Source organism: Mauremys reevesii, linkage group 1 (genome assembly GCF_016161935.1).
Source record: "Mauremys reevesii isolate NIE-2019 linkage group 1, ASM1616193v1, whole genome shotgun sequence".
NCBI lineage: Eukaryota > Metazoa > Chordata > Testudines > Geoemydidae > Mauremys > Mauremys reevesii.
This window is the reverse complement of record NC_052623.1, coordinates 52,565,347-52,588,767: the sequence shown is the minus strand read 5'-3', so window position 1 is coordinate 52,588,767 and position 23,421 is coordinate 52,565,347. Positions and strand designations below refer to the sequence as shown.

At 43.0% G+C, this 23,421-nt stretch overlaps 1 protein-coding gene across 3 annotated transcripts in view; it reads right to left on the bottom strand.

Moving 5' to 3' along the window:
- The window catches only part of FRY (FRY microtubule binding protein), a 385,515-nt gene that overhangs the window by 303,929 nt on the left and 58,165 nt on the right, over positions 1–23,421 (bottom strand). For all 3 annotated transcript variants that reach the window (XM_039535002.1, XM_039535008.1, XM_039535030.1), the window contains exon 4: positions 19,699–19,871. The gene's annotated coding sequence lies outside the window, so the exon portion shown is untranslated. The remainder of the gene's footprint in view (positions 1–19,698; positions 19,872–23,421) is intronic.

Below are 23,421 nucleotides of genomic sequence, written 5' to 3'. Positions count from 1 at the left end.
GGGGTTCTCAAACTGGGGGTTGGGACCCCTCCAGGAGTTGCGAGGTTATTACGTGGGGGGTCGTGAGTTGTCAGCCTCCACCCCAAACCCTTCTTTGCCCCCAGCATTTATAATGGTGTTAAATATATAAAAACATGTTTTTAATTTATTAGGGTGGGTCTCACTCAGAGGTTTGCTATTTGAAAGGGGTCACCAGTACAAAAGTTTGAGAGCCACTGATTTAAATACCTCTATTGGCATCATTAATAATTTTCGGTAATATACAATTATATTAAAACATTTATGCTAATGTACCCATCTGTCTATATAGGAAAATAATGATATTAATAAGCAGTTGCTGGGGAAAGAGCTCTGTTTGTTTGTATTTTCGGATTTCACTAAAATAACTATTTAGAAATTCAGCAACTGAATGGTACATTTAAGATCGAAGGATCTTCATTGTATTACAAAAATTTTAAAGTTGGTTTAGGCCCAAATTTTGACCTTTCAATAAAAAATCTTTAACAGATCTATAGATGAGAAGTTATATTAGGAATCTTAAATACAATCAACCCAATTCACCCCTTGAGTTCTACCAGGGTTAAACTGCCAGCATCCAGGCTTTGGGGCCTACTGGCAAAAAGTCTGCTATGCACAAACCTGCTGTGCAGGGGGCTGGAATCAGCAAGTGGTGTCTGGAGGAGAGCAGGACTAACCTCAGAAAAGATGGGGTCACCCTAAGAGATCTACTGATTCGGCATTTCTTCAGTGTAGATGCTCCATGGGCACATGGTGGGTAATGTGCACTTTTGTGCCTCAGGAGTGTATCTGCCCTTGTATTTGTTTGCAACCTCGCAAAGATACAAATCATGTATTATGAATACCATAAATGTTTCAACTTAAACTTAACATTATATATAAATTTTTCTATTTCTAAATTATTTCCCTAGAGCTACAGAAAGGGAACTCCAAGCAGTGGCCTCATCATGCCAGATCCAGCTTAAAACTAACACTGAATACTTAACACTTTTGAAAACACAATCGGGAAAGTGCTCTTCATAATTAAATACATTTATAATATATTAAATAAACTGAATACATCCTATCCTTCCAGTATCTGGCATCTGTACTGAGGGAAAGGAGGTGCTTATAAATAACATTGAAAAGTTAATCTTAATAATAATAGTAATAAATAACAAGCAGTTTAAGCAAACATCATAAACATCAGTGTTCATAGTATGTATATACATATCCCTTCTCAATATCTTAAATCATTTTTTCCAGTTCACAATAACTCATATATATCATAATTATCTTAAAAAATCTGAAATGTGTTTTTGTCTCTTTACAAAAACAGTTTAAAAAATTTTTTTTTCAGGTGGTCATCCTAGGCAGCAGACTCTGAATAGTCTCCTGAAAACTAGAAGATATCATTTTCACAATAGGGACTTATAAATATGAACAACCCATAAAATAACAATTGAAATCCAAATTACAGTGATTTTTCATAATTATTAAATGGAGAACATCTCCGATGGGCCAGAATTGCTTTAAAAAGTAAACAAAAGGGAAAACAATATCAATGAAGATAATGCCATTTCTTCACTATCTCTGCTGGAGGAAGTTGCACTAGAAGCTACTCTGCTATCTCAGTGCCATACCAGAATACTACTATATATCCGATTTTCAGTTAGCCTAAAGTGCTAATTCTAAAATATTAAAATTTATGAGTGACTATGGCTGCTATCTAGCAGCTATTCTAATATTATCCATCCTTGCATTATGCACATGTTATCCATGCATACTCAACCCAGGACTTGCATACCCTTACTGTACAGCAGTGGTTCTCAAACTGTAGTCCATGAACCACCAGTGGTCCACGAGCTCCATTCAGGTGGTGCGCAGATAGTTCCCTTTAAAGGTGCGTGCCTGGGCGGCCGCACATGAGAAAATGAAGGGCCACCCACCTAATTAGTGGAGCTGTGCAGGTATGGCTCCACTAATTAGGTGCCTGGACCCTGGAGAAGATGCACATGTAAGGTGAGGTGGTGGCCTTGGGGGGAATAGGAATAGGGGAGAGGGGGGAATTTGGGATGTGCAGGGCTGTGGCAGCCAGCCCAACTTTGGGAGATGGGACCAGCACAGCAGTCCAAGTGTGCACAAACTGAAAACTCATGTATATGCCTAGCTGCTCTGCAACTACTTTCTCCACAGCTTTTTTACCCCACCAGCAGATGGTACATGAGATTTTCTGGGACTGGGCTAGGCAGCCACTGATATTTCTTTCAGGATTGTGCTCAACATATATTCAGGTTAATTTTTAAAAAATTGATATTATCCAAATGCTTTTAGTTCATGAAGTGATATTTTAGCAACGAGATAAGTTTAAAGAATACAATATTCTTATTGTCTTTGGCACCTCTGAAAGCAGGTTTGTAAAGGCAAACTTTAATATTATTCTACTCCTGTCTTTAAAGACACAAGATGAAGAATGATATAAATGAAACTAAATAATTACTCGCATTTGTAAGAGAAACTCAGATCTCCTCACAATGGAATTAATTTAGAAGTGGACACACAAACACATTTTTCACATAAATTCTTTTTTACATTATTTTTAGTGAAACAGATTGGGGATATACATGTGTCAAATTGTGAACTCCATGTTGTGTGGTGAACTCCATTTTGTTTCAGGAGTTCTCCTTCTTACTGCAATCTTCATTTTGGAGTGGGACTTTTATGTTTTATTACCACCTCCTTTGTGGATTAGAGCATCCATTTTGTAGCAAGGACTTGACACCCATGGAAAGATTATGTCTGAAAAACTATGAAAGAGTCATCAAGTCAAAGGGCTATTGACTTTGAATGACTGTCTACACAGAAGCCAATGAGCAGAAGAGTCTGGAGCCCGGAACTCCTAAGCTGAAGAATATGGCCAAAGGGGGAGACAGGCTATTTTCAAACAGGGGTGCGCTTTTCTGAACAAGCAGCTGACCACCACCACATGCAAGAGGAAAGCAGGAAGGGCTCCCTAGCGGAAGGATGATTACTCAATACTGATGTCACCTCTTCTGAGAGTCCTTAATTGCGGCAGGGGGTGGGGAGGGCACGCGGGAGGTTTGCAGTCAGGATTTGGTTGTTTCTGTAACTCTGTACTGCTTTTAAGAATAAAGTGTCTGTGGTTAAGAAATTATTTTGCTACGCTTGTCTTCCTTGCTTGCTTGCTACATTGTCCCTGAAGGGGTTAAAATAAAAACTCAGGGTACCTCAGCATGATGGAAATGCAAGGGAACAAGGGCACAGGAGGGCTGGGACACTTTTTTGGGGGTCTAAGGCAGCTGGACTGCAGGGTCCCACTGCCCAAGAAAGGTGTCAAACACAGGGAAACCCAAAGCTAGGAACAGTGACCAATCAGCACCCAGGCCCAGAGGGGCTTAGTGGATTCAGGGTTGGGTTCACTCATAATAAATTGTTATCTGTCCAGAGAGGGGGAGTAGGCCAACTTGTGACATTCTCTATGCTAAATAAAAAAAATACAATTTAACATGTAATTTATGAATATAACAACAGGATAAACTACTATAAATCTGAGTCGCGTGTTATTCTACTGTCAAACAGCAACACATATATGCCATAATATGAAGAGGGCAGAGGATTTTCAAAAAGCATCTAAGCAACAGAGGCACACACATCCCAGTGAAAGTCAATGGAACCTGTGTTCCTATATCATCTAGGCACTTTGGAAAATCCCACCCAAGGTCTTTAAAAAGGAATTATTAAAGTGTATCACATACTATCGATCAATGTGAACTAACACTTTTTTGGGGGGAATGGGGGAGGAGGTAGTTTAATCTAAAAAGAAAATTACCACTCAAGTGAATAGTGAAAAGAAAAAAAAACAAAGACAGAGGCTCATTGTGTTTCAGAAACTGCAGCATGTAAAGCAGCCAGAAACCTGTGTACCTTAAACCAAAAAATAATTCAACTTAAAGGTCTTCATCTTCAGAGGCACTGTGCAGCCATGACTCCCAATAAACTCAAAGGCAGCTGGGGATGCTCGGCACCTCTCAGGTTTAGGACCTGATTCAGAAGCCAATCCCAACAGAATTTTTTTCCAAACTAACCATAGTTTTGTAGGAATAAGGACTTTCAGAATGTGTGATACATCTGGTGAACTTTGCTCATTTTAAAAGTGAGACACAAACAGATCAGTCTAGAGCTAGGCATTGTTAATGCACAATAGGTACTTGTAGCGGGCCAGTGTGGCTCCCCTCCTCCCCGGGGAGGGTTGCGCCCCGGACACAGGAAGGGGCGGGGCTACAGAGTGGTGAGCCCGCCCCTCAGAGGGTCAGATGGCGACCCGGAAGGATAAAAGCCGGCCCTTTCAGCCCAGTCAGTGCCTAGCCACTGGGGAGAGCAGACCTGCTTGAGGGAGCTCCTAACGGAGGAATCGCTGGAGTCCCGGGCAGCTGCCTGGACTGGCCGGAGAACACCCTCCCTCGCTGCTGGGAAGACCTGGTGGAGCTTCCCCGCGCTACCTATGAGGAGGAGCCACCAGGAACTTCCCCCCTTCCTTGTTGTTACCCCAAGGAGCCCCTGGAGCAGCACTGGCCGGTCTTCCCCGAGGAACTACCAGATCTACCCCCCAGCCCGGGTTGTGAGGAACCCATGCAGTGGGACTTCCCGGAACCGGACGCCGTGGACCAGGTAGGCCCTGAGGGGGATATTGGAAGTGGCCCGGGGGCAGCTGACCTCAGTCAGGCTGCTGACCAGACGATACCCATGTCAGTGTGTTGCGGTCAGGATCCCCACTGACCGTCAGCAGTAACGACCGCTGCCTAGGGCCCCGGGCCGGGACACAGTGGAGTGGGTGGGCCTGTGTCCCCCCTGTCACCCCATTCATGGGTGGCAGTTATCCCCCTCACCTTACTGCTCAGCCCTGCTGCAAGAGGCCTGAGCTCCCCTTGTACTGTTTACTGCTCAGCCCTGCTGCAAGAGGCCTGAGCTCCCTGGTACTGTTTATTGCTCAGCCCTGCTCCAAGAGGCCTGAGCTCCCTTGAACTGTTTCCTGCTCCGCCTTGCAGCCAAAGGCCGGAGCCCTAATAGACCCTGACCCTGTTGTCTAGCCTTAAAGGGACAGGACAGAGCCCTCGTGAGACCAGCGGGCCGGTGTGGCTCCCCTCGGAGGGTTGAGCCCCGGACACACCCGGTCACAGTATTGTAAAGGCTTCTTCACACAACTATGTCAGAACATATTTATCTTGACAAGCAATACATCTGTCCTTCCAGCTAACTGCAGGTAATTCCAGTAACCTTTTTCTGAGCAGTCTGTATTACCTAGCATAGATTCTATGACATGTTAATCTTCTATTAAACAATATATTTATTAAAAATATACAAGCAAAGGATTATTTGAACCTAAAGAGAGAATTTTTATTTATTACTGCATTTCATTTGTGCATTTATTTTTGAAAATTAAAAAATCAAATATTTTTAGAAATTCCTGAAATCATAGCTTTTAATAAACTTGTTTTTCTTAAAATTTGAGGGAGGTAATATACACTAAAGAAATAAAAAAAGAAAATACTGAAAACTTTTATTCTTTGGGTTATAAGATCATCTGGTTATTTAACTTGGATCAGGTTTTACTTATTGAAGGTACAAAGCCATGTGACTGATCAACTGCTCTGATAAGATAGCTACTTCCCATATACATACAACAAGCCTACAAGTAAGCAAGTACTATACAAATAGTAAACACCAAATTATTAACTTGTAGTATATAGACCTATGCAACTGTCAACATGAGGCATAAAAGCCAAATTTCCCCCTCACTACCCACATAGATTAGATTAAAAAAAAACAAACAGAAAAATGAAGGACAGACCACAAAGGTTAGGAAGAAGGTTAAACAAACAGCACTAAGATAACCCTTAAGTCTACTTCTTTAAAAAGCATTTTGTTTGCCGTAGGTGTTTTCATTACTCCAGAAGCATTCCTTTTAAAATTTTGAGAGGAATGAATATTTCTGTTGTTTAATGAAATACTCCAGAGTTTATCAGCTCTATAAAAATGTAATTCAGACACATTTTCTGACATATTAGCATGATAACACTATTTTGTGGATGAAGAGTATGCACATTTTTATGTGGAATCTACACTCTTAAAGTACATCAGGAGCAAACAGATGGAAAAGATTTTATTGTCTTAGGACTTCTGAACATGGACTTTTAAAAATGAACTATAAATATCTGTCTACTAACTACACCTCTACCCCGTTATAATGCTACCCGATATAACACAAATTTGGATATAACGTGGTAAAGCAGTGCTCCGGGGGGGCAGGGCTGCGCACTCCGGCGGATCAAATCAAGTTCTATATAACGCGGTTTCACCTATAACGCGGTAAGATTTTTTGGCTCCCAAGGACAACGTTGTATCGAGGTAGAGATGTACTATACATTTACTGTATTTGAAATTAATTAAAATTATTATTTAACTTTAATAAGAGCATGGTTTTCCATGTTTTTGTTTCAAATTCCTATGTTTCTCTCTAATTTCTAACTAGCACCTTTATACAGCTATAATTGTCATTCTATATTGTTGAGGAAAAAACAGTAGCAAACATTCATTTAAAAGCCTTCTTCAAAATGAAGGAATATTTTGTTATATACAGAAATCTACACATGTCCCATCAAAGGACATACATTCAGTATACACTCTAAATTAAAATTTCAGTATATTTTTTTAATCATTATCCTCTAGGTAAAACACTGTACAAATAAAGAATCAAACAAGTAAAATGTATTACTGGGCCAGATTATTTTTTGCATGCTAGCCACAAGACAGATTTATCCTTTGCTGGGGAGCAAATCCATGGTGAGAAACTGGTAACTGGCTCCCTGGGGGCTCCCCTCCCACCACCATGAGGAAACTTAGCACTTGTCTACACTGGCACTTTACAGCGCTGCAACTTTCTCACTCAGAGCTGTGAAAAAACACCCGCCTGAGTGCAGCAAGTTTCAGCGCCGTAAAGCACCAGTGTAGACAGTATAGATACAGCGCTGGTAGCTACGCCCCTTGTGGAGGTGGTTTTTTTAAGAGCGCTGAGAGAGCTCTCTCCCAGCACTCTGCCGCGACCACACAAGCCACGTTAAAGCGCTGCCGCGACAGCGCTTTAGCGTTGCCAGTGTAGACTAGCCCTTAGTGCAATACATTACTTAAGATGGGAGATAGACAGTGGGCTATCTAATGGATTTTTTTTTTCACAGCACTACCATCTTGGCCAAAAAATATGTTTTAGCACCAGTAATAAGAGATAGTGACAGTACAGCAAGGGGAAACTTTAGGACACAAACAAGCAAGGTAAAAAAGTAGCCATAGTAGCAACTCTCTCATCTTTTTCATCTTCACCTTCAGGCTGATTCTCCAATGGAAATGGACAGCCTCCTTGATGTTCCAAACACAGCCCAAGGATAAGGGGATGCCATCTTCATCATGGGCCTAATGGAAGATCAAGTGATCTATCTACATAGTCCTTAAGCACCAAAAGCAGTAATACCAATGAATGGAAGAAGAAAACAAATTTGACAATCATGTCCATCAGATCTGTTTAGATTTAGAATCTAAAGCTTTCCTTAGAATCATGGACCCACCCTTTCTGAACAAATTATATTGAAAAGAAATAGCAAAGGCTTAAAATTATGAATAATAAGCAGGAGGCATATGAATGTGTGAATGCAAAATTAAAATGTGCACAAGCAAAAAAGGTGAAAGTTTTAGTCTCAGAAAAAATCAAATTGAGAACAGCTGCCATTTATTCAGATTCTTATTTATAAAATTGTGACATTCTCACATCAATTTAGCAATTTTGGAACAGGATTAAAACAAAACAGAAAAGAAAATTGTTTGAATTAAAGCAAGTTTACTATGAAGTAGCTAATAAAATGTGGAAAATATCAGTTTATTTAACAAATTTTTTCCTTTAGCAGAAAATGTAGGTGTAAAATAATGAGAATAATGAGTCTTGGGTCAGGAAATTCTGGTTCTCCTTTTGGCTCTTTCAAAGTGTTCCTGTGTGCGCTTGGACAAGTCACTTAAGCTTTCTATGTCTCAGTTTCCCAAATATAAAATGGGGATACATTGAAGCACATGAATTACTTCCCTAACTTACCAGTTTTGGAGGGGAAAAGGAGAAGAAAAGGGAGAAGGAGGCTGAGGATGGATTGATTTAAATCACAGCAATGATTTTAAATCAGCAAACAGAACTACTTAATTTAAATAATTGATTTTAATTATGCTTTTAATTTGTACTTTTTAAGTATTTTCTAAAAGAAAGGCTCATTCTCATTGGTTGGTAACCATTAAAAGTTGATTTGCAACTAAACATAATATTTTACATTTGAAGGAATTCTGCACCAAAAATTCAGCACACAATATTTTAAAATTCTGCAACTTTTATTTGTCAATAAATAAATGTAGAGGCTCCAGCATGGCAGTAAGAAGCACAGGCCACTGGCTGCATAGAGGTGGGAGATCACCCTGCAGCTCCCTTCCCCTGCCCTCCAGGACACGGACTTGGTGGTGAGGCTGCACCCAACCCTGATTCAGTGCAAAGGCCAGGCCTTCCCCACCCTAGAAATACCTCAGGGCCCTGCCCCTCCACGCCAGATGTACCCAGTGTGTGCAGGCAGGCTCAGCCGAGCAAGATCCACATGTGGAGAGGCTTAGTGTGGGGGGATCCAGGTGTGGGGTGAAAGACTTTTGTGGGGGGCAATCTGGGTGTGGGCAGCTCAGTGGGGAGTCTGGGTGTGGGGAGGGATCTGGATGCACAGAGGCTCATGGGGGGGGGGAGGTCCAAGTGCAGGGGCAATGGACGCTGCAGGGGGGGGGTCCAGGTGAAGGTGGTTAGGGCTCAGCAAGGGGGGGTCTGGGTGAGGGGTGATGGGGCTCAGTGCAGGAAGTGTGTGAGTATGAGGGAATGGGGCTTGGCAGGGGGGTCTAGGTGCTGGGGAAGTGGTCCTAGTGCAGCTGGTTAGGGCTCAGTAGGGGTGGGGTCCAAGTGCGGGGGGCTCATCAGGGTGGTCCAGATGCATAGGGAGTGGGGTTGTCAGGATGGGCGTTCAAGTGTGGGGGGCACAGTGGGGGTGGTCTGGGTGCAGGGGTGGGGGTCTGGATGTGGGGTCAGGTGCCGGGAGCTCAGTGAACGAAGCTCTGGATGTGGGGGATGAGGCTTGGTGGGTCTGGGTATATGGGGGATCCAGATGCACAAGGGCTGGGTGGATGGGGGACCAGCTCCCCGTACAGTGACCCCCTACCCCTGTGGCTGAGGAGTGATGAGAGCAGGAAGTGGGGGAAGGGAATGCAGAGTTGGGTGAGGTTTCAGGGTGGGGGGTCTGACCCAGCTCCAGCCACTCTGGGCAGGGGAAGTGTACTCCCCCCCAACACCTAGCCCAGCTGTGACGAGCAGCTGAGCCCGGCACAGGGTCTGAGCCACCAGTCGGGATGCCTCCAGCCCTGGGTGGGGCTATGGAGGGCCAGGTGCAGGTGGGGGGCCTTGGCGGGGCAGGTGCAAGAGGGCTCCAGATGTAGGGGATAAGGTTTGGTGGGGTGGGAGTGCAGAGGGCTTGGGGTGGAGTTGTGGGTGCAGGGGGTGGTGAGGCTCGGCAGGGGAGTCTGGGTATGGGGTAGTCCCCAGCCTCGTGCCCCTCCCCCCCCCAAGTGAGTTCCCTCTCTGCTGCCTGCTCTGGGAGGCCAAAATTACATGCCTGCCCACCTGGGGGGGGGGGGGTGACCGCTCTTGCAGCTTCCCTTTACTTCCCTATCAGAAGTCATTTTTCTGAGAGGAAGCAAAGAAATATGAAGGGAACATGAATTCTGTGCCTGTGCAGTGGCGTAGAATTTCCTCAAGAGTAATATTTACACTAAACTTGGTGCTTCATTTTTTTAACCCAGAAGATAGTGTAGCCATACACATTTATTTAGGAAATTATACATCTTAATTTACATTTATTCAGATTTTTAATTGTTTACATTATGTTAGAAAGTGGTGAATGATGCATTTCTTAATTACTAGATTAATTTTACTTGCAATTTGTGTAAAACTCTATTTAGATGGAAATTAGAATTCAATTAAAATGCACAAACAGCATTTTAATAATTTTTATTAAATAAATTACCTTAAACATAAGCTTATTTTTTCTCAGCAATACATGTTTTGCATTCAAAATTGATTTATTAAACAAAGGAAGTATTATCTGTAGTTAGTGAATTGAACTGACTGTTTCTGGTCACGATGCCCTTCAAGATTTTAATACTAGTAGATCTCATCCTCCCACAGCTAGTTTTCATTCATCGGCTAGAAGAGGAAAACAAGCTTTCCTTCTTTTTTAACTCCCAACTGGTTTCTTAACTTTAAATTAACTAGTGAGAGATGACCCATACCTCCTGATAGTGGGGGGACACAATTTAAAGGTTCAGTCGCCCCCGGAACAGCTCGAGTCAGGCCCCACACCAGATAAGCCTGCTCCCCTCACCTCAGAAGGTCATTTAGTCCAATCCCTTACTCAAAGCAGGACCAACACCAACTAAATTATCCCAGCCAAGGCTTTGTCAAGCCAGGCCTTAAAAACCTCTAAAGATGGAGATTCCACCACCTCCCTAGGTAACCCATTCCAGTGCTTCACCACCCTCCTAGTGAAACAGTGTTTCCTAATATCCAACCTAAACCTCCCCCACTGCAACTTGAGACCTTCTTGTTCTATCTCTCCAGGAAAGCAGTGGCCCCTCCCTGCAGCTCCCAGCAGTCGCTCCTGCCTACCTCTTCCCACGGGGCACAGTTTGCCGGCTCTGGCAGCTGCTGTGCAGGGAGGGGGCCCAGATGCACCACATGACCGAGTGCGGCCAGCAAACCCTGGCAGAAATCAGGGGTGACAGGCACATAAACCTCCACCGTGTGGAGACCTTTGGGAGAAGCAAGTCCTGTCTCCCCTCTGCTTTCTCTGCCTGATGCTATTTGTGGGATTAGACCCTAATTTACAACTACTGTCCATCATCCTGAACTTGATTATGCATTGGCGTACTGCCCCATTGAAGCCAATGGGCCTTCGCATGCACAGCAATCCACCCAACACAGATCACAATGCAGTATCATGGTTTTAGAAATGACATAACTACTTTTAACTTAGTACAGATTTAGTCAAAGAGGAAGTAGGATTATTCATATCTTAATAAAATGAGAATATTACACTGTCTTTAAATCAAAACGTATTATTTTTACAATTTGTAGCATCCTTATTAAAAGTAATCAGATTGTGAAACATTTCTCTCCCCCAATAAGCATGATTAGCTATCAAAAGAAAATTCACATTTCTATCCCAATGTCGAACAAACAATACCATTTCTTTACTTACAGCATTCCCAAAGTCGTTGAATATTGTGTATTGTTCTAATTAAAACCTTCCTTTCTCATATTACGTTTACATATTTTAGTTCCTGAATACATATTGCATCAGGTCAATTTATTTATTTTAGATGATGACACTTTTAAAATTGTAAACTGGTCTGAACATCAGGAGTGTGTTACTTATACCAAGGCCACCCAGAAGACTCAGGGGGCCCCTGCTGCCGAATTGCCGCCGAAGACCTGGCATTTCGACGGCAGGTCCCGGGGCAGAAGGACCCTCCGCCGCGGGTCTTCGGGGCACTTCGGTGGCGGGTCCCGGAGCGGAAGGACCCCCCACCACCGAATTGCCACCGAAGACCCAGAGCGGAAGAAGCTCCAGGGGCCCGGGCCCCGTGAGAGTTTTCCGGGGCCCCCGGAGCAAAGGACCCTGCTCCAGGGGCCCTGAAAAACTCTCATGGGGGCCTGGGGCAAATTGCCCCACTTGCCCCCCGGGCAGCCCTGACTTATACTGCCTTGAGGGATCACTTCAGGACTGCTGTTTAACTGAAGCTGCTACGGCTTCACTACAAAAATGGTAGTGGGAGTTTACAGTGGGATAATTAACATGTTCGCTATCCAGCTATAAAATCCTAGTGGACACAATGCATCTGTAATTTTTACTGAGAGTTAGCTAGGCAAGGTCAACACTATATCCCCATCCATGAATGACCTTGCCTAGTTTAAGCTGCGGTAAAACTATAGTTCCTTGCCACCACTGTGTATTTACAGTGGGACAGCTAATGTGCGTTAAGTTATTCCACAGTAAAAACACACTTCTTCTGGCAGCGAAAACAAAGTCTGAGTCATGGAGACAAGGCACAGTTATGGAGGCATGCATGGTCCTGGGAGAAGCAGACACTTCCATACCCTTTCCCGCTCCTTCGGTCTTCCCAAACAAACAAGTTAGGGTATGTCTACACTAACCGCCGGATCGGCGAGCAGCGATCGGATCGGCGAGCAGCGATCGATCCAGCGGGGGTCGATTTATTGCATCTAGTCTAGATGCAATAAATTGACCCTCAGCACTCTTCCGTTGACCCTATACTTCACCGCCACAAGATGCGCAGGCACAGTCGAGAGGGGAGCGGCAGCAGTCGACTCACCACAATGAAGACACCGCGGTGAGTAGGTCTAAGTACGTCAACTTCAGCTACATTATTCACGTAGCTGAAGTTGCGTAACTTAGATCGATTTTCCCCCCCAGTGTAGACCAGGCCTTAGTCAAACAGCATTAAAGGCTCCACATACTGTGAGGTTCAAAAAAAAAGGTCACCACAAGGTGAGTTCAAGAGCCAGATTTTCAATGGAACTCAGTTCCTTTTTAAAGGCCTAAATGAAGTGGCCAGAAGAGCGCCCAGTAGTTCCCACTGTTCACTACGGCCACTGGTTGCTGAGCACTGTTGAAAATCTGTCCCACATAGCATATAACTATAGAAATGGCAAAGTGGAAACTTTAAAACTTACATTTATTTGTTTTATTCTGTGTCTTTACATGATACAAGTCTGTTATTCGCATGTTTCCAAGATCATATGAATATGATAATAAGATGTGCTGACTGTATACTGGTTGTCCCATCAAAGAAATTGCATAGCACATTACATTACACACCCTTTCAACTGATTTTAGCAGATCTTTAAAATTAGAAGGAGGATGACTATAAATAGGATTCTGTGTTTGTCACGGAGGTGTGGAAATCACAGATTCCGTGACTTTCTGCAACCTCCATGACTTCTGCAGGGGCCTGTGTGGCTGACCCAGGGCCACCCAAGCAGCTGGCTCCGGGGCCAGCCATACCGGCCACTGCTGGAGCAGCTCTGCAGCTGCCAGCAGCCCCCGGCAGCAGTCCCCAATCTACCAGAGTAGTTGCTTCCCCGGCGACCCCCAGGAGCAGTGCCCAGGTGGCCGGTGCAGGCGCTGCTAGCAGTGGTCCTCGGGCGGCTGCTGCAGTTGCTGCCCCCCTGCAGCAGTCCCCTGGTTACCTTCCAGATGCCTCCCCACCCCCTGAAGGAGCAGCCTCCAATGCGTTCCTCCCTGCCCTAGCAGCGACCCCCTTAAGATTTAGTCAGGGGTATTTTTAGTAAAAGTCATGGACGGGTCACAGGCAGTGAATTTTTGTTTATTGTCCATGACTTTTACTAAAAATACCTGTGACTAAATCGTAGCCTTAACAGTAAGTCAACCAGTGTTTTGACAACAACTGCCGTCCTCAGGGTTTGAACAGTATGTCAAACACATTCACTTCTGCATATACCACGTGATTGACTTCAGTTGAGACACGACATCACTCCTGTCTAAGTGATGTAAAAGTACTCCTGGCTTTTAACAGTTTACTGTCTCTAAGGTGCCACAAGTACTCCTGATCTTTTTGCGGATACAGACTAACACGGCTGCTACTCTGAAACAGTTTACTAATTCATCATTTATTAATTGTAGTCAAAATAAGACAATACACCATTCATTTTTTATAAGATACCATCCAGACAAAGGCTACATCAAGGGCTGCTATATAGAATCAGCCCTATCAGCTCAGATCTGGTCATACTGAACCAACAGCTCTTACAGCATGAATTCCTCCATCCATATTAATAGATGTTAACTGTAAAGTTTAATTAGAATCTCTAGGGCCTGTCTACACTACATAAAGAACTATATGTTAGCACAGTTCTCAGCATGGATAGGAGAGTCCTTGTTACACTACATTCTTTATTACCAGGCACTCAAACACTACTAGACTAAATATTCAGATCATTGTTGCTAGTCAGGATTTGTAATATATATGGTGAATTTAGTACAGGGCTTTCCTATCATCATTATTAGTTGATCATTGATATGAAAAATAGATTTACTCTTGAATTAAGTATACATACACAGAAAAGAAACTCTGCAACCTGAAGTTTTGAAATTTTCAGGATGCGAATCTACAGTGCTTCTTAAGTGATATCATTCTTGTGTTCAGCAATCCTACCAATTTGATCAATCATCTGCTAATGCCAGTGGAAGATTTGTGGGTTGACTAGTATCTTCTATAGGAGTATAACACATTATTAAAGAAGGGCATGCAGCATTTTTATCCATTTAGTGCTCATTCCAACTCCAAAAAAATCAAAATAAATAAATCAAACAAAGTTGAACCATAAAAAACCCCCACTCCAAGCAGAGTCTTTAGTCTGAGAAGGAAGAAGAGTGAGAAACTCAATGAAGTCTACTAAGAATTCCTCTATTGCTACTGATTTTACATGGGAGGTGCTCAGATGTTATCGTGATGGAGAGCAGTATAAAAACGCTAAGACAGACAGACAGACAAACAAGTCAATATAAAAACTCTTTCTGACTTTCATTACATTGGATATGGTCCTTAATTCCCAGTGAAACCAATGGGAGTTTTGCATGCAGAATTAAGCCCAAAGGGTTTGTTTTCAACTGTTTAAAATAAGATATCACTTGGGGGCCACATACTCTCCAATATTATAATGTGCAATTCCTATTGACAATGCACAAGGACAGCATATGGGCCTTTAGTTTGTTACAACTCAATCTACTGGTCTTTGTTCCAAATTAAAAAATGTACTTGCAGGTATAAATTCTACAAAACCTTTTGGTACTACTGAGGGGTGGACAATCAGGTCAATAAAAAATATGTACACATCATGCAAAGTTAAATTCCTAGTCTTTACAGAAAAAATTGTTCCAAACATTTGAATTTCAAGGAATTAAAAATCAGTTGCTTTAAAAAATGTCTTAAATACATTTTAAACCTTTGACAAGGTTCATTACTGGGGCCCTACCAAATTCACCGTTCATTTTGGTCAATTTCACAGTAATAGGATTTTTTAAACGGTAAATATAATGATTTCAGCTATTTAAATCTGAAATGTCAGTGTTGTAATTGTAGGGGTCCTGACCCAAAAAGGAGTTGTGGTGGGGTCTCAAGGTTATTGTAGGGGGGGTTGCGGTAGTGCTACCCTTACTTCTGCACTGCTGCTGGTGGTGGCACTGCCTTCAGAGCTGGACAGCTGGTGAGCAGTGGGCCCTACCAAATTCATGGCCATGAAAAATGTGTCATGGACTGTGAAATCTGGTCTCCTCCGATGAAATTTGGTCTTTTGTGTGCTTTTACCCTATACTACACAGATTTCCTGGTGAGTTTTTCAAAAGTGAGTTGCAAGGGGAGTCACAAGGTTATTTTAGGGAGGTTGTGCTATTGCCATCCTTACTTCTGCGCTGCCTGCAGAGCTGGCGGTTGTAGAGTGGCAGTTCACCACCACCAGCAGCAGCACAGAAGTAAGGGTAGAATCATAGAATCAGAATATCAGGGTTGGAAGGGAACTCAGGAGGTCATCTAGTCCAACCCCCTGCTCAGAGCAGGACCAATCCCCAACTAAATCATCCAACCCAGGGCTTTGTCAAGCCTGACCTTAAAAACCTCTAAGGAAGGAGATTCCGCCACCTCCCTAGGTAACCCATTCCAGTGCTTCACCACCCTCTTAGTGAAAAAGTTTTTCCTAATATCCAACCTAAACCTCCCCCATTGCAACTTGAGACCATTACTCCTTGTTCTGTAATCTAGTACCACTGAGAACAGTCTAGATCCATCCTCTTTTGAACCCCTTTCAGGTAGTTGAAAGCAACTATCAAATCCCCCCTCATTCTTCTCTTCTGCGAAGACTAAACAATCCCAGTTCCCTCAGCCTCTCCTCATAAGTCATGTGTTCCAGCCCCCTAATCATTTTTGTTGCCCTCCAATGGACTCTTTCCAATTTTTCCACATCCTTCTTGTAGTATGGGGCCCAAAACTGGACACAGTACTCCAGATGAGGCCTCACCAACGTCGAATAGAGGGGAATGATCACATCCCTCAATCTGCTGGCAATGCCCCAACTTATACAGCCCAAAACACCGTTAGCCTTCTTGGCAACAAGGGCACACCGTTGACTCATATCCAGCTTCTCGTCCACTGTAACCCCTAGGTCCTTTTCTGCAGAACTACTTCCAAGCCATTCGGTCCCTAGTCTGTAACAGTGAATTGGATTCTTTCATCCTAAATGCAGGACTCTGTACTTGTCCTTGTTGAACCTCATCAGGTTTCTTTTGGCCCAATCCTCTAAATTGTCTAGGTCCCTCTGTATCCTATCCATACCCTCCAGCGTATCTACCACTCCTCCCAGTTTAGTGTCATCTGCAAACTTGCTGAGAGTGCAGTCCACGCCATCATCCAGATCATTAATGAAACAGTACTGCAACCTCCCATACAATAACCTTGCGACCCCTCAATAACTCCTTTTTGGGTCAGGACCCCTACAATCACAACACTGTGAAATTTCAGATTTAAATAGTAGAAATAATAAAATTTACAATTTTTAAAATCCTATGACCGCAAAATTGACAAAAATGGACTGTGAATTTGGTAGGGCCCTATGTATAGTATAGGATAAAAGCACACAATAAGACTAAATTTCACAGGGGGAGACCAGATTCCACGGTCTGCGATGCATTTTTCATGGCTGTGAATTTGGTAGGGCTCTGTTCATTACTTTTACTTGTGGTAAGCAGTTTTCTCCTCTTCTCTCCTCCTTTCTCTCCCACCCTCCCCCAGCTTTATCCTGCAGCCAGGAAGCACATATAGTAAACCCATGTTTCCTAAAGTGTAGGGTGCTCCTGCCTGTGTGTGTGTGAAGGACTAATTTTGGGGGAGGGGGAAAGAAGGCAGGCATGCAGATATATCAGTTGTTCTCCAGAGTTTCAGTTTTCATTTATAAAAAGTCTCTAGTTCTTATGATTGTGACTAAAATGTGAAATGAGTCTAACCCGCACAGTCAGAAACAAGAGAACTGATGTTTGAAGTGCCCCATTCATCTTAAGGGGTGATAACTAAGATGCTTTTAAATGTCATAATTGTTAATTATTTCATTCCTCAAAGCACATAAGGAAGGAAGGAGAGGAAGGTTTTATTATTAATAGCTACACATGTCCCAAACCTTGGGGTGCAGGGAGGAGTGAAGGACTTGCATGGGAGGAAGGGAAGGAGAAGATGCGGAATATGCTTACATTAAAAATATAACAACACGTGGTGAGGTTGGAACAAGGGAGACACTATTGATTTTACCTTCCTGAAGGGGGCGTTCAGCTTTCAAAAGTCTGGGAAACACTTCAGTACATCAGACTGCAGAACATCTGAATCACCAGTATAATTCCATTTCCATTCTACTATATATATTTACATCAGTGACAATCTTCTTAGCATATGTGCCACATGCGTGACCAGGATTCATCAGTGACCATGAGAGGAGTCTAGAAGGCTTTTAAAATTTTTCTTACAGTAGATTATTTCTAAAAATTTATCAACTGAGAATTCTACATATAGAGTGATGAAGTTCAAGATGAAGGAACAGACCCTATTTCTCCACCCCACTCCACCTACAGCTTGGAGCCAGCAATTTGCATTACCTTTCAGTCACCGTGCACTGTAACATTGCTGCAGTGCATTTCATAAGTGTTGTGGCAGCATTCCAGATGCACAAAGCATTTTAGAGAATTCAAGTCTGAGATAGCGCAAACCGTGTGAGGACAAATGCTAGTGTGAGTGATTTTGAGGAAGGGGAAATAATATAGTGGCAAGCAGAAAGTGTAGTCTTTCCTCCAGGATCACCCTGGATGGAGTGAGGGGAGGGTATAAAAGGAAAAGGAGCAAAGCTAAATGGACACAAGAGAATAAGATCAGATCAGAAGGAAGAGAATGCTAGTGAGTATGGTTACATCCAAATGAAAAAAGTTGGTAGACAGGGAAGAATAAAGAAGAGGTACAATGGGGAAAGAGAGAGAGAAAACCAAAAAGAGGAAATCAAGAGAATGCAACAAAGGCAAGAAGAAAACAGGGTAGATACAGAGACAAAAGAAAAGGAAAGATCAGAGAGACTACAGTTTGATAGTCACACGGGCAGCACTGCCTCAGGAAGAACCGGTTCAGGCACTGAGAAGTGGTGGAGCTATAGGGCATGCCTGAGTCACCTGACATAAAGCTATTGTAGGAAATGTATTTTTTAAGAGCAAAAATAAAAGGGGGGAAAAAGAAGGAAGGAGGCCTTATTCCTTTAGTGTTCAAATGCTTCGTAACTGATTTTACTTTTCAAAAGTATTAAAGCAGGAAGCCCCCTAACATTCCTATAACTTGATTTTAAGATTCTAAACCCTGAGCAAATTTAACTTTTCTCTGGCATCTGGTCATCCTTTCTCTTACCCGTGCTACTATTATGATTGTTCAGCTCACCATATGTGCAGGGCTTTGCCTCTAGCAGCCTCTAAGGAAAACGCCCCATGATTTTAAAAATAAAAATCTCAACAGTTGCTCTTTAAGTGTCTGCATTACAGCACCATTCCCCAAACAGGATTTGGGAATTTAAAACAAGCTGATTTTTTCAGCTGAAAATAAGATACATATATTTTCTGAAATAAGTTTTCTTCCTTGGAATAAGGATTGTATTTGCTTTGATTATTTCACTGAGATACACCTCCAGTTTCTACAGGAATGAACATAAATATTGATTTTTTTTCTAACCATTTTAAATCCTCTGGTAAAAAAAATCTCATAATTGGTCCAAATACTGCTCTGCAACAGATGCTTCAATTTTTTTCCTCCTAATATCTTGCTTAATTTAGACACTATTTATAGATTTTTTAAAGTATATATTTATTCTGACTGAAATATACTGATCCAGCTTGTTCATAAATTTTAACAACCAGAGGTTAAACTGAATCATTTACTACAAACATCTTCAGGCTCCAATGCAGGACAGGAATTCAAAGCATGCATTTGAGTATTTAATGGTGTTAATTTCTGGCTACATAAAAGCCACCAGCTTCACTGAACAAGTCCATGCTTCTCCCACATCCCCACAAAAAGAGAGAGAGACACTGAAATAATTAAAAGTGCTCTTTGTAAATCTGATAGAGTAAATACAGAATTGTAAGCATTGTAATACATGGAAATTATTTTTTAATGGTAAGCATTAACATACCAAGCAAACAATATGAAAACAAAACCCCCAAGAATGCTGTCTTTTTAGTTACAGCTTAGACTGGTGCATGTCATGCTGTTGTACTACAAAAAACAGCCATATTTCTTCTGTCTTATAAACCTTAGACAACACCTGTAGATAGGTTTTATCCTGAACATAGTCCATCTAATAATTGTTTTTAATAATCACTGAATTCCTCAAATATCATCACAAAGTTTAAAGAGGTACTGCACCAATCTACTAGTAAACATAGCATGTCCTACCTGGAAAAATTGAAGGTCTTTTCTTAGGGCGCCTTGGGTGTATAGGTTCTAAATTCTTAATATTTCTTTGAAACTTTCCTTTACTGTCTTTTCCTAGAAGGAGGTCTGGTGGTAGGCTGCTCCGTCTTGTTGATTTATAATCAGTCTGATATGAATTCAGTTTACTCTTAGTCCTAGAGTACAAGTTGGTGTCATCAATTGCCATTATAGCAGACTTATTTGTAAAGCTACCCAAGCATAAGACCAAACAGTAAAAATCTGCACACTCAAAGGCTTATTTAACTGGTGGTTAAACTCCTAAGCAATATCTGATGTTCTCATGCCTAACTCTGCACTTGTTTGGTAAGTTTAGCAAGTTGATAGGCGTGAGCTAAAACAGGTGTAGAATTACTTTGTAGCCCCTCCTTTCAATACTTAAACAACACAAGGGAGGAGACATACTGAAATCATTAGATTAAAAGGTTTCGTATCTCCGGAAAGATTCAACAAATCTGAACTCACAAGCTCTTGCCGCATAAAAGGGAAAATTTGCTTAACTGCCACTGTATAGGGTATTGTACTTCATGTTTCATCAACGGTATTTCACAGTTCAATTCATTAATGTTTTATCGGCATGACAAACTAAACAAGTTATTGCTCAACTGTTAAACAAACAACAACAAAAGGCACAGACCCTCCAGGTATCTGTCAGGGGAAGGAAGGTACAATTTGATCAGTGTGTTTGGGTTTTTAGCTGGGGCCTGTATCCATCTGTCTCAGAATGTGTGTTACTGTCTGGTCAAAAGTAGAGGACATTTTGAGAGTAATGCCCCAGGGATTTTTATGCTCAATTTATGTACTAGTTTGGTTTCTACTCTCAGAACCACTGTGGCTTGTTTTCTCAACATAGTGTTTCTGAGATAGTATATCTGTAATTATTTAGGCTTCTTAATATATATGCACACACATGCCTTCACACTCTCTCTCCGCACCCCTGCCCCAAGAACAATTTTAATAAACAGAGGACATAGCAGAGACATTGGGAAGAAGCAGTAATAACATTATTCCTTAACTGTAGCCAGGGTTAAAATGTGGCAGCCTAAATAGTCAGCAGTTAACTATTTTGATATATTCTGTACATATAGAACATATAGACAGGCAGAGAGGTCTGCACAATTTCCATTTAACAAAAAAAATAGGGATACACTGCCAGTGAAACCACATGATGTTTGCACAAACCTTTCGACAAAATCTTTTTGCTGTCTTTGGATTCTAGAAAGGGCAATGAAGCAGGGTGGTCACCCCGCTCCTGCCCGGAAGAGCTTAAAACAGCCTTGGGAGAGAGCTGTGGCAGGGGAAAAGCTGGGCTGATTGGGGGAAGCAGCCACAGGTGGGGCCACACCACACTCAGACCACAGCTGCCCTATAAGAGGGCTGAGGGCCAGAGACAGACACTCCCTCTAACTCAGGGATTGGCAACCTTTGGCACGCGGCTCTCCAGGGTAAGCACCCTGGCGGGCTGGGCTGGTTTGTTTACCTGCCGTGTCCGCAGGTTTGGCCGATCACGGCTCCCACTGGCCGCGGATCACTGCTCTGGGCCAATGGGAGCTGCTGGAAGCAGCACGGGATGAGGGATATGCTGGCCGCCGCTTCCCGCCGCCCCCATTGGCCTGGAGCGGTGAATTGCGGCCGGTGGGAGCTGCAATCGGTTGAACCTGCCGACGCGGCAGGTAAACAAACCGGCTCAGCCCGCCAGGGTGCTTACCCTGGCTAGCTGTGTGCCAAAGGTTGCCAATCCCTGCTCTAACTCCTGAGAGAGAAGGATCTGGCTGCCTGGGAAGCTGAGGAGGGTACCTAGGGTGGAGCAGTGCTGGGAAAGGGCAGAGGGAGCTGGGGAACTCCAGCCTAGCAAAGCCCCAGGCTGCAGGCTGAGTTAAGGGCCCACAAAAGGGTACTAGGGCAGCAGAGGGGCAGCCCAGATATAGGCAGAGGCATCTGGTCCAATCCCCCTTGCCAATGATGAGTGGTTTATAGACTGCAGTCTTCCCCAGGGAGTGGGGCTAGATGGTGACTGGCAGTAGCCACTGAGGCAAGGTGGGGATAGGGGATGGGGGTTCACCTGGGAGGGGAGACCCAGACAGAGGGGGTACTGCGGTGGGCAGAACCCCTGGGCAAAGGGCACCGGGAGGGACACGGGGCCAGCGGCAGGCAAGACATCAACTGGCCTGCAGAGGGCGCTCCAGGCTGGAAAGAGCTCATTCCCTGGGAAACCAGCAGGATGTGCTGTGCCGGTGAGTCCTCACCCCACCACAGGCAAAAAGAAGGGTGAGTACACCCAAGTCTTTGCTAGAGTTTTGTAAATACACAGACAAAATTCACTAGTGAAAGAAGTCATCAAAAGTCAGTATCATTGCAATTTCCATAAAACCATTCACATGTCTGACATGTGTGTTATTTTGGGGGTCCATATAAACCTGAAGATTGATGGGAGTAAAGGTGCAAAACCACATGAACTGAATCTGCCAGAAAAGTTCAAACTTGTGCAAAAGAGAAGCCAGCAGATATTGCACTGCTGAAATAACAACAACTTTTAATAAGCCGTAGGTGAACAAGCAGGGTGGCAATTCTACAAGTATCAGTAACCAGTCTTTAGATGACTGATATTAAACAGGCTCTGTGACAAAATTACACTGCCTCTGCAGAGGCTCCTCCTTTCTTTCTTTCAAAAATTTCCTCTTTTCAAAGGAAGAATTTTTATTTTGTTTTGCAAGCTGCACAGATTTAAGAGTTTGTCAACAGGGTCATGATTTTAAGAACTTTTAAACAATTGTAATCACTGGATTCAGATAGCTGGGGATCCAAAAGTTCATCAAGGCTCCCAGGTGTGTTCTACTTACACCATGCACTTATAACAGGAAAAATTAGAACAAAATAAATGGCTGGACATCCCAGTGTGACAGCTGGGATTGTTTAACTTTAGCCTGATTAAAGTGAAGGTGGTAGCTAGCCTCAGTGAACAGAGGTCCTTAAGATATTTGCAGATTGTGGCTTCTTTCCAAAATGAGGGTTCCATTAATGCCAACAGCTGGAATGGGTCATTGTCTTCGATCCATGCCTTGATACTGGTTGGAACCGAGGCTGCGGACAGACTTCTAGTGTGACAGAAGTTGTTTACTTTACTGTTTTTGGGGCTTAGACCCGCTTCTGCACACAGGCCTAGAAAGGGCAGACAAGTTCTCCCACTGTGCATTTCCAAAGAATTCATATAGTGGTGCAGCTTAGTGCAGTGCTAAGAATCATGGGATAAGCATCCAGAAAAGTCCTAGTGCCTCACATGAGTGAGTGCATCCCCGGAGTGCATACAGCAATTCGAGTATACCTTTGCACTGGAAACACTCACACACAAGCTAGGCTAACCTGGGTGCTGATCATGTGGTTAACTCTGCAGTGAAGAAACACAAAGAAAGGAGTTTATAGCTCTAGGGGTTTACATTCACCAAACATTTCAGTGATAAAGACTCTGTTTATTTTTGAGGAACTTAAGAAAAAACAAAATCTACCGCTCAGATCAACATATCAATACCTTCAGGCCAATAACTATGTAACTACACTGAGCCTTCATGACTGGTCATTACCTGAAGCTAAAGCTGCCTTTACTAAAAAATGATCCGCTTTCAAAGTCATATCCAGATTATACTGGATCGAAGGCCTTGTCTACACTTGGAAATTTACTAAAATAGCTAT